The following is a 12,829-nucleotide window of genomic DNA, read 5'->3' on the forward strand; positions in this document are numbered from 1 at the left end:
TGCACACATCTATGCCAAAAGTTAAGTACCTCAGAGGACACCCCTCAGTGCTACTCCGTGACTACAGTGTTTTTCTTAAGCCCAAATTTGGAATCTCCTCCACTAATTTACTTTGCTCCCTGTGAAGCACTGAAGCAGTTTTTTAATGTGAACTATCATATTTGAAAAACTGATCACGTGAAAATGGAAATTACCATCATTTGACTCAAATTTATAACAGCAAACGTTGTCATTACCGCAGTTATGAATCCAAATATTAGGTAGCTGCAATCTGGGATATTTTTCCCCTGCAAAAGAAACCGTCAAACTTCTATCCATATTTATAGTGCACCTTTTCACAAAGTTTTATGTTCTGGTTCTGAACTTCTGTTAATAGAGTCTTACATGCTGGGAATGCTTATCTGCAAAATCACAAACTTACTTTTGGAAACCTGAGGGGAAAGAATAGCAGGGCCAAAAGAAAGGAAACTGACTTTGAAATGAAAATGTAATTTGTTATGGCTATAAAAGTAACTGAAATGAGGAAATAGAAATGAGAAATGGAAATCAATGAAGTTGCATAACTTGTATTCATAGAACATAAATGAACAAATAAGTTAGTGTTGTATATATCCTTTAGTAACAGCATGACTGCCTTCTGATACATGTAGATAAGCACATTTAAAGCTGACTCTAAAAAATACATCAAAACTGCTTGGTCCTAAACAAAGCAAGAGGTTGTTGTCCCTCAAGATAGTTAAAAGGACAGTTAAAAGTTTATTTATTCAAGAGACCTGTATCTGTGTTAGTGAACTTCAGTATCTTGGAAAGCAACTCATATTTATAGGCATAGGGAACAATGATCTTTATGTGTGGTGAAACTTGTGGCTTTTTGTGCTTCCCTTTAAGTTATTGCATTCCCATATCTGGAAATGTCACCTGTATGTTTGGTTTTTGTTTTTATTCTTCCCCCAGGAGAACTGTACTGTCATTTCTCAGATAACCTCTACTCATTCAATGACTGTTCATTGAAAAGAAATCCTTGGGTAACCTGAATTGTCAGACAACCTGTGTAAAATTTCATTAATGAGGGAAATATACTGAGAAGGATCATAGATGGGACAGCTATTAGAGAGGAGAAAAAATGTAGAGCAAGTGCTGATAAAGTGAGGTCTCAGGAGGAAACTTCCCCTTACACACTGATAACCTGCAGTGCTACTGAATCACTGCTAATAGCTGACAGAAAGGTTCCATATGTGAAAATAGAGCAATAAATAATCTGAAAATGATTGGCTGGCAGTGCTTCCCTCATTGGTTTGAAACAACACTTGAACTGGGACTTGGGGAGGAGACTCAGCCTCATTGTTTGTGCCTCCACTTTGGTTTCTCTCTTGGAAATTGTCATTCATATCACAAACAATCTTTTCTTTAAGTCAGTTGCTTCATCCTCTTGGGTTCTTGTTGCTAATGGAGACAGAAATACTACTCTACTCTGGATTTAATACATTTCACGCATAGATTCATCGTGCAGTACTTTTTTCATCTGAATCAGAATTTCAACATTTCTGTGACTTTTGACATGTCATCACTCATAATGGGGTCTTACTTGCAAGGAATAATGAATGTATTCTTGTGCCAAAGTTGAGGATGTCTTGTTCACAAACACTATTTGTGGTTTTCATACCATAAAATCAAATGACTTCATGTAAGGGGATGATTATAAATAGTCCTGTCACTCTAGCTTCTAACAGTGCTTCTAATAACCTTCAAACCACTCATTATTTCTTTTCTCTCTGTGCTACTGAAGTCACATTCGAATATGCATCTAAATATTTTAGAATAAAGATTAAAGTGTTAAAGAAAAAAATATTGGTGACTAATTTCAGACTCAGGCCTTCATGAGGACCTAAATACATGGCCTGACTGCAAGAAATATTAATCATTACCTTAAGTTAAATTTTCCTTTGTGGTTTCAACTGTAGGTGCTCTGGGTTCCTTATTCTGACCTCAAGTCCATGTTTCTATGTGCCTATGAATATCTCCATGTGAGGGCACATACATATATTTTAGAAGATATTTCTTCTAAATGAATATGCCCCATGAACATGCCCACCGAGAAACCTAAATTACTGGTAGTGTTTTTAAATCAATTCAGGACCAAAATGCCATCCCAAGACTCAAATTTCTTGTGGAAAGCTCATTTTGCATGACAAAAATTAAGCATCAAAGTGTAGTTTTCATGGAATAAAGCACAACATGGGGAAAATTCTCTATAGATGGAAAATGGAACACACATGGAAAGCTGAATATAAAACTTAGAGTACAAATGAGCCCCAGGAATTTATCCTCATCGATGAACAGGGACAGATCTGTAGTGGGTGTAAATGGCAGCAGTTGAATTTGGGAATAGCTGAACTGGAGATTAATTAGGGCCAAGCAGATTTAGAGCAGTGTGGGAACTGCAGCTCACAGACACAGGCTGCATGTCTGGTCTGAAGATTTACAAAACTCGAAGAGCCTTACAGGACATGCAGCATCCTCCACATTGGTGAGTGCTTATGAGCAGCCCTGTGGTAGCAGCAGCAAGGCACTGTTTATGTAAGATCTCATGAGTGTGAATGAGATTTTACACTTCCAGCCCCAGGAATTTTTGGAAATATGTTTTCTTTTCCAGCAGGCTTCTGAACATCTGGAATTGCTGGTATTGTAGTGTCTCAGCATAAATCATAAATGACTGGAGGTGATATTTTTATTCCTAAAACTGGTCCTTTTAAGCATTATTGCACAACAAAATGAAATGAACTCCTTTTTCCTTTGCTGTAGGAGGAGAAGCAGCACTTGGTCTCTGGGGAAATCCCTTCCATTTCTTTTTCCTAACTTCTGCCCATCAAATGAGGAGATAAAGAGAAATTCTTGGGCTGGTACAAATAAAGGCCAATTTTTGAATCTGTTCTGGTCAGGTAAAATTGCTTCTGCTGCTGCTGTTACCACTTCCATTCTTAATAACCATTCTGTGACCTTCACTCCCCATCAATCTATCCCTGAATAGTTATTCTATTTGCAGCTTTTCCTCTACCTCCCTTGTCCCTTGAAAGATAGCTGTGAGGTTTTTCAAGCACTGACACAGTTTCCACTGCTTGGCTGATCTTCCCAGAGGTTTCAGGGTCTGCCTAACTCTCCCGAGGCAGCTCCCTGGGCTGCTACACTCGAGCTGTGTTCTCACACCTGAAGTGCTCTGACGTGCCTGCATGTTACTGGCAGTGCCACCAAAGACTGCTACTGCACTGGGGCAAATTCTCTTTTGGTAAATCTATTTACTCTGCTTATCTTAGCAGGCTGTGATAATCTTGTATTACCCTGAGAAAAGAAAGATGTGACAGGGTACCTGAGGAAACAGTCACAGGCTGGAAATGAATAGTATTTCCAGTCGTGTTTTGCACTGGTATAAGACGATGACTCCATCTCTCTCTCTCACACTTTCAAGCACTTGATATGATGTTCTACAAAGAAAATCCAACTGAATAATAAAATCACCTTCAACCACTGAAAACCAGAGAAGGATATTAACAAGATCTTTGGATCAGAAGCTTCCTGAGATTTGGAGCAGTTCCAACTGTGGGTCCTGCACCAAATGCTGCAGTCAGTCTTATCTCTCACTCACTGCTGTCAAGCATTTGCAGAACTGCTTTTATAAAGTCTTAATCCTTCCACTTTTGCTGATTTGTAAATGATGCCAAACCTGGTGTTTGATAACAGGCACCTACTAGTTCCCATATTTGCACATCTTAGCATATATGGAAAGTTGCTTTCCTGCTTCTCACAGGGGACCTCAGCTTGCTTCCACGGAAAACTTAACTCAAAAGAAAACTAAGAAAAATCCCATCAATATACTAAGACGGCTAATTAGTATTTGGTTTATAGTTACATGCTGACAATGATTAAACTAATTACAAGGCATACTGTGCTAAATTGCTAGCTCTTTGTGTACTTGTAGTGTAGCTGGGAACCAGAGAGGTTCTGGTTCAAACTCTGAGCGTGTTAAAAAGGTTCTTGTTTAGATCACTGGCAGAGCTGTCGGTGCGTATGCACACACACATAATGCACACTGCTGCCTGTGTGTGTCAGAGATCTGTATTCAGAGACAAACCAACACAAAATTCATCCTCTCAGTCAGAGAGAATGGATAGTGTTGTGCCCTGTTAAACAGTTGCTGTGTTCCTGTTGAGACAGCATCAGTGAGAAAAACAAGTGATTCCTTTGCCCAGAGCATGTTCTCTGCAGCCTCAAGCTATGAATATACAGATCCAAACAAGCTCATTCAGAAATGCAGGAAGTTTTCTGCCCATCAAGAGATAACATCACCCCTGCTGTCCAGGTATGAAAAAAACCTTAATTTTTATTACAAGCTTGTTTAGCACACATTTTATTTCTAGGTCACTTTCAAAGGCTAGACAGGAGAAAAGATGTTGCTCTGGCAATATCCTTTCAGGTGCAGTTTGATGCTAAAGGCCACTACCCAGGAGCAGGTTTGTATACTAGAAATACCAGCAAGAGCCTTTTTTCGTCTCCTACCTCTTATGAGACTGGCAGAAGTAATGGATAAAAGTATACAGGATAAAGCTACACAGAAAAATAGCTATCATATAGTGGAAACAAAGACTAGAGGTAAAATCTGAACCAAAATGGGTCTGTCTTAATTTTACATTTTAGCTTAGTTTTTACAACACAGGTTATTACACTTGTGGTTTTGTCTTCTGCTATGTTCTGCATTAGTTGTTACATGTTAAGTGTGATATTCTGATATTTAGTCTTTTCTGGTTATAAGATAGTTGCATGTATTATATTTAATAATTATTGGGGTATATTTAATAGATTTCTGCTATCTCAAGTACATTAATATGCAATCATTAAAGCTAGCTATAACTGAGAAGCCATTGTTACTCATATAATGCTAATAAAAACCATAGAGAACCTTTTTAAAAACTGTCAAACAGTATAAATCACATTCATCCACAACTGTTTATAGGAGTAAAGAGGATGTCTTCAGCTTCCAGGTTTATTCCACATTAAAGACAGGAATTATGTCCCAGAGAAGGGGATTACTGTCAAACTAAAGACAATCAAGTGGTAAGGGGGGATGGCTTAAAAGCACATATGTGCAGAGACCTGAAGGCATTCTGTGTGCTGTGCAAAGAGGGAAAAGACCTAACACCTGCATGAGGCTCTGTGTGCAGGACAGAGGGACTCGTGAAAACCACAGGTACAGGAGGATGAACTCGTGTCCCTGAGAATGAATGCCATGCACTGCTAGGAGATCAGGACTCTGCTCTCTTCATTTAATACAAAATTTCAGAAATCTACCAGAGTTTTGAATAAATAAAAGAAATTTCTTACAATATTGTAATTACTTTTCTAGTCCCACCAGGACTCAGGAAATCAGGAATTGACTCTGACAAATGACAACACTCAAAAATTTACATTTGGCTTGTTTCAAGAAATATGGTGAGTTAGTTTAATTTAAACTTTTCTGCCTTTCCCTTGTTCTGTCCACTTCAGCTAAACCAGAAGGAAATTTTGATAAAGCTTAAATTAGTTGTCTTTTGCCCTCTGTATTCAACATAAGGTCTGGAAGTGCTCTAGTAAGGCAGGCCAAGTTCTCCTCTACATCAGGCTGATTCTAATAACCAAGCCTATTGGGATGTGCCAGCCTTTTTACCACAGTGAGTCACTGTTCTTCATCTCACAGAGTGCAGTGCATTCAGTCTAATTTCTGTTTGTTAGACAAGTGCAATGGATGGGTATGAAAATTAGTTGCTCTCAGCTGAATTCCAGATTGTATATTCCCACAGAGCACTTCACAGTGTGGGAGGCCAGACTCAACAAATGGTCAGACGTTTACAAGCTGGTTCAAACCTTCAAACTTAGAGCCCCCCAAATGAGGACTTTAAAAACATAATAAACATATAATTTAATTTGAATATCCATTATTTTTCTATTAGTGAAACTATAACATATCATGTCTTATGGCAAATTTAGAAAATTGAACCAAACCAATGTCTGCATGGGGAAATATAATACAGAACAAGCTGACTGAGTAATTAAATGAGAAACTGAGCTCATCTTGAGAAACTACAAAGCGCAAAGCTTGTAAGAATGATTACGATATCGCAATTTTTAGACCATGAAGGGATCTAATTGCTCCAATAAATTGTGCTTGTTCTGTTTGTTTGCATATTTTTTATCTTGCAGGAGTCCACACTGTAAATCCCATGCCAGCACCATCCAGAGTGCTGAGAAGCACCAGCTCCTTGCTTGCTGATGCTGCAAGGGCAGTGGGGCTGCGGGCTGTTCCTTCTGGTTCAGTTCAGCTGAGGCTCTGCAGCTGAACACAGGGAAGGAAAGGGGTCCAAGTAAGTAGGTAGGATGTATTTTATTAGTGGTCATGATCTCCTGAATTGGTCCCATTAGTGAACAGGTCATGATTACCAGGCAATGTGCCAACTTCCCCCAGTGCTGAGTGGCAATTGGCAGCTCTGCAGGCTCTCAAATCTGGCTCAGAGAGGACTGCGTGCAACTACTCTAATTTGCAAGGTGTTATGAACCAAAAAAAAAAATTTCTCTCACTGACAAGGAAAGGCTAAAAATAATTGTTAGGTGTGAAACATATCATTTTCTTTCTGAGCTAGTGGCATGACCCACAACTCAGAGGTACACCCAATTTTCCTTCTAGGGGCTTCCCTTCCCTAAGCACTTTCCCAAAAGCACTGTCCTGATGGACACAGAACAGATAGCAGATTATGGGAGAGACACATGAAAGCAATTTACTGATAAATGCACCAAAAAAATCAGACCAGAAAACTCTGATAGTTTAGATATATCCAACCAAACTACATTATCTGTCCGTACCACATCTGCAAGACAGGCAAATGGAAATTGTGAGAACCTGTGTGTTGTTGTTTTTCATCACTGACTTGCTAATTGTGCTTTAATGGTATTTTCTCAGCAAAATCACCAAAAGTAGATCAATTTTAGAATGGTAGATTCTGAACATCTGTGTTTTGCCAACAAAATCTGACCATTAGGGAACTACAGTTTCTTTGTATTTGCCGAGAAAATAGTGACAACCCAAGCCAAGAATCAGTTAAACTGAAGAGATTGTTCCATATTCTTCTTTTATGGGACAAGAACAGGTGTTTAATAATTTACATAAATTATACAAATTCTAAAGCATTTACAATATCGGAGCACTTAACAAGGGAGATAAATGAAGAAGTCAGTTGATGCTTTGTGTTCCAAGCAGTGTCTCTTTGGCACTTCTGTAGTTATAGGGCTGTGAGGGTTTTTTGTTATTTATCTTATTTTCATGGATTCATAAAGCAACCCAGAAAAAAAATCTGATTTGCATTTGGCAGGCAAGTATTTTAAACTGAGACTGGATTTTTTTTATGAGGTTATGGGAAAAATGTCAGTTTAATTGTCTCTAAGTTATGTAAGTATAAAAAAGGAATGTATTACTTTGCAACAGTGTTTTATGCTCAAAACCGCTATGCTTTTTTAAAGGGAAACTTTACAAGCCATTAGTCTGAATTGTGGACTAGTCCACATTTGGGAAACCTGAAAAAATAAATGTAGACATGTTCAACTTCTTACCTCTTTATAATGATGTTAGATATGTAGGTACACTCCATTCCTTCAGCCAAATTTTTTTCAGGATGCAGTGCCTTGCTGTGCCATCACTTATGTGAGGTAACTCTCAGTTTCATTCCTTTTACATGTTTCATTGTGTGGTTTGAATCTGTTATACAATTTACATGAAGTTCATCATCTACCTTTCCACAAACCTTCCACATTCCTAAAGAGGTTGGCAGCTATGCCAAGGGAATGTTTAAATTTATCAAGAAAAGAACACTGCAGATTGTGCAATGTGCATTCTATACTAAAGGTTATATTCACTCCAACATGAGAGTGGTTGGTAGGTGACCAGAAAATGCACATCCCTTTGTTCTTTATCTTTCCTAAGAACTGTTGAAGTGACAGGTTTTGGAGGCAAAGTTCCTTACCCCATGATAGACTTGCAGTGTTCCTGGAAGACTTGAACTGTGCCATGGAATCCTGCTAGATTTTTCCATTTTCTTTCCATGGGTATTGGTTTAGGAAGCAGAATGCTTCCTAAAGTGGCCAGAACAGCCAAATCCAAGTTAAACTGCTGCTCAAAAATTCCCTGCAGAGCTGGAGGTTCCTGTATATTGCAGTGTGTTACATACAATAATACTAAATAAGATAGAAATGTGATATGTGACAATTTCAGGCAGATGCATTGAAACATTGCCATTGTAAAGAAGCATTCACACAGATTGAATACCAAGTTTGGTATGTCAGGATACTTCCCTCTCGCAGGAGTTTCCTCCAGCAGGAGGGAAACCTAGCCCCTGTAGTTTATCCTACAAAAGCCTGGCAGTTTATTCTTCTAAACTCTTTTGGATCAAGGAAAAAAAACACTGAGGTTCCAGTTGGACCAGCACTCTCACCCATTTCAGTGAGATCGATCTCATGTGAGCTTTCATTTCTGTGGGTGTAACGTACATGGAACTGATGTGCATGTGAAGTTTTGCATGTATATCACAATGCAAGGGCTTTACACTGCCAAAGTTTCCTAGTAAAAAATTCCATAACATATTTCGTAAATTTACAAGTTAATGAAATGTCAGCCATTTCAATCTTCCCTATTGGTTCCTAGAGTGATGAAAAATAAAAGTGCAGATTACAATTATCAATAATATCATCGTAAAAATTCTCAAGAAATGATCAAGCTCTGTTCTTTTTCTCCTGTTCTATTGTTCCCTTTTCTGACATTTTTTTATAAATATTCACACAATGATGTAGAGATTAAAAGAACCAGCTGCCTATGAACAAACATTTGTATTTGGAGGTCAGAGAGGCAAATGAGTGTTAAAACTGATCTGACTGTTCACTGGCAAATCTTAAAAAATTGCTGTTATCAAGTGTTTTTTCAGCAGTTCTGCATGAACTGTGCCCAACCCACTCTTGCCAAAGACTCAACATGCCAATAAGGAAGGCTGCCAGGTGACTGCCCAGCTCAATCCACCCTACACTGGGTGATTGAAGGGCATTTATGCTGATCTAAACAAATCTATTAGAACTTCCAATAATATTAATTAAGGAGACATGTTTCTGCAAAAATATGTAAATTTTCTGGAGTATAATAAAGTGTATGTGGAGCAATGGGGCTAAGAAATGCAGAGCTTTCCTGCAGGTCCTAATGGCATTCTAATGGAGATTTCCTTGATTCCCTGACAGCACATAGCTGACTTAGCAAATCCCTAATTGCAGGCCCTGAAGGCAAACTGTACTTTTCAGCTTTCTGTACTGGATATATATGTGCATATATAATTTAGTGATTCCCTCAGGATTTTGAAAAAGGGTGAGAGTAAATGTCATCTGAATACCAAAGGCAATAAAGGAACAGCTAGTTGGGTCCAGTGGCATTCGGTTCTCCCCATGATCCCCACACTCAATTTTATATTTTTAAGCTGAGATGAACGTTAATTCCTATTGCATTCTGGAATGTGTTGTGAAAATGAGTTGTTGCATAGGACTCTGAAGGCTACTGGAAAATTTTTTTGTTAATCTCTAAAATTCCAGAGGCAAGGAACACCATCGTTGTCCTTCCATTATCCACTTTTCTGTAGTTTTCCACTTAACATTAATTTTCTAAGTTCAGCTCTAAGTTCTCTTTTAGCTCTCTTTGAATTCTTTTCCTGTTTGCTTCTCTGCCCATCACATCCACCCAGCACTATGTGCAATCCCTGACTGTCTTTGGTGTCAGCAGTAAAAATCATGAATTCTGCATCTTTAGGAAAATAGGGGTGTCTTTTCAAGGGTCTTTTGTGCCTGAAGTGATTTCAGTGGGAACTAAATTTTAAGAATAAGTATGTTATGTCCCAAAGTATATCTAGATAGTAAAAGTTTCAAGAAAATACTTACCAAACATTGCAGATGAGGAATATGGAATAATTCAAGGAGTTTTGCCTCTGTGGTGGGGAAGTCATGCACACTACTGTAACTTGTCCCAGACTTAGATTTGTAAAAGCCTCCTACAGCATTTTACGTGTCATTGTATATTTCAGATGCAGGACATAAAATCCAGAAAAAAATAGGTTTTAAAATTAATTATTTAGATTTTTATTTTTGCAGAGGCTTTGTTTCATTTCCCCTTACTTGTCAGGTGAGGTGCCTTGGTCGTGATGAGCCCACCAGGGTATGGCTCAGAGGGACATGTAAAAATGACATGCTAATCCGTACCTCTTTGGACATAAACTTGTAGCAGTGTTAAAGGCTGTTATTCTGGGACTTTCCAGTGCTGAAAGTGAATACTGGGAACTTTTTTCTCAGTGGTGTAGGGGTCATTTGAAAATCTGTGGCTCATGAAACTCTGGGCTTAGAGGCCATGTGGAAAAATATCTTTGTCTGATTAGAATACTCATTGTTAAAAACCACAGGTGTATCCAGGGTGAAGGGGAAAATACCAATATTATTCTTGGATAACAGAGAAAGTCATAGCTTCCCTAAAATATTTTAGGATTTTTAGGTTAATTGATTTTTAGATTTTTAGAAAAGTACTGTCTGTCCAAAACATTCCTGAGACTGGGAAATTAGAATAGGCCTTATAGGTCTTAGGAAGATGAGCAGATTATCATCTGATAACTGTGGGACACATTCCTAGTATTAATGGTTTGAAATGGAAAAGAAAGAGTGAGGGGTAGTTCAGTAGTTGGAACTCATCAGTCCTGCCTTGGACAAACTTTTCCTACAATATTATATAGGAAAAATCACTTCACCTTTTAGCCTCTCTGAGTCCTCATTCCTCATGTCTTCACTGCTGATATAGCTTCCTAGAAACCTTTTTTTGTTTGTTTGGGTTTTTTTGGGGTTTTTTATGTGCTTCCTCATATTTTTATAAATGTTTTTTAATGCAGAAAAATATAGTGGTACTGCAGAACATGTGCAGGGACTTGAATTTGTTAGAGCTCATCTCTCTCACTACTTTTCATTAAGTCTGTAAATATATAGGAATGACTTTTCTGGGCAGTAGGATATCATACTTGTCTATTCAGTAGAAAATCTGGTGAAAAAGCACTGTCAGGAGCCTTTTTAACATATCAAACAGTCCGAAGAATAAAAATGAGAAAAGTACTTTAAAATTACTTTTGTATTCTCTGCATGGAAATACAATTAAGACAATTATTAAGAGTGAAAATTCTCTTTGTTATAGCTCAAACAATGATAATGCTGACATGCAGTCTTTAGCCTACAAACATTCATGTGATTGCCCATATTTCGTATCATGGGGGTTCAGAAGGGTAATAGATTTTTTTGGGCTCACAAGTTACCTCTGTCTTACTTGTCAGTGGATTTGCAGTGTCTTCCTTGTGAAGGTGCCTACATTAAATACTCAGTGATGCCTCTTGGACTGTTCCAGTGCTGCTATACTGTGCATCAGTGGAAAACGAGAAACTACACAAAAGCTTATATTAAAAAATGAGTAAGAAGTGTCCTGCTGCTCTAACCTCCTACAAAACCACTTCAGCAAGTCTCTATGGTTAATTTTGCTGGGGTGTGTTGGATATTCACACCATTTCCCTGGGTTTAGATAATTTCAAAGCCTTTTCATGACAGAGTAAAAAAAGTAAGGGATAAGAAGTAAATGTATTCTCAAAGGGACTGTATTTTGGTAAACAACTAAAGCTATGACCTTTTGAGATCTTTGCTAGGTCTTACAGCTATCTAGGCTTTATGATACCGCACTGAGTACTCAATTCAATTTTATTGTTTCTCTTTATGAAACATGGTTTGTATGAAGTGTGTAAAAAAAGAATATAGGACTGGATCCAAGAACTATGTCACCCAGGATAGAGCAGTGGCCAAGAGCAGAAGCAGAGGAAAGAACAGGTTAGAAAATATATCACAGACTAATTTGGCACCCATATAGATATTTTCTTTATTTCTAATAATTGTTTTCTATTTTACAGAATTCATTCACTAATTATAGTCATCATATTCGTGTTGCTAGTTAGCTTTTTGGATGTTTCTCTGTACAGGCATTATATTACATCCCAGATATTCACCTTGACTCTGTGTACATGTTCCTGGACTACAGCTGGATTTCTTTGATTTTACTATTTTTTTCTTTTCTTGACATACATTGCTCTTGTCTGTGTAAAGTCGCGTAGAAACTGCAAAACCAGGAACCTCCATCCCTTCCAAAATCATAACATTTCACATGCCTTCACAGTATTTCATTACCAGAAATCTTTGTGGAGAAAATTTGCTTTCTGCATAACATAAAAAAAACTTACACAAGTCAATCTCAGTGTTTTTCTTCTGAAATGGTGATGTGTCTTTCCAAATTCTTATCTTCATGGACATGGAAAACCTCCTTTCTAATAGTATTTGCAACATGTGAGAAGAGCACACGTTCATTTTTAGTACAGGCACACTCCCTACAAAGTCCACACTGCCACTGCAAGACCATCGGGGCAAAACCCACGAGACTTTGGAAGCTGAAGGATGCTATATCTCAGCAGATGTATGAGCAAGTGGAGGCAGAATGTGGGAACAAACAAGATTAGTCATCCAATCTACTCCTCCACATAGAGTATTAGTAAATAGAGTTGTGTGAATAATTGATTTTTTTCACTTCGTTGGCTGAGCGGAACATTTAGAACAAAACATTTTTCTAGATTTCCCTTTGAAATGAAAAGCAGGGAAAATGGTTTGAGTGTAATATCTTCTTTAATTTAAGGCTTTTAGTAAAAATTTTATCTTCTCA

Source organism: Cyanistes caeruleus, chromosome 9, assembly GCF_971803275.1.
Source record: "Cyanistes caeruleus chromosome 9, bCyaCae1.hap1.1, whole genome shotgun sequence".
NCBI classification, from domain to species: domain Eukaryota; kingdom Metazoa; phylum Chordata; class Aves; order Passeriformes; family Paridae; genus Cyanistes; species Cyanistes caeruleus.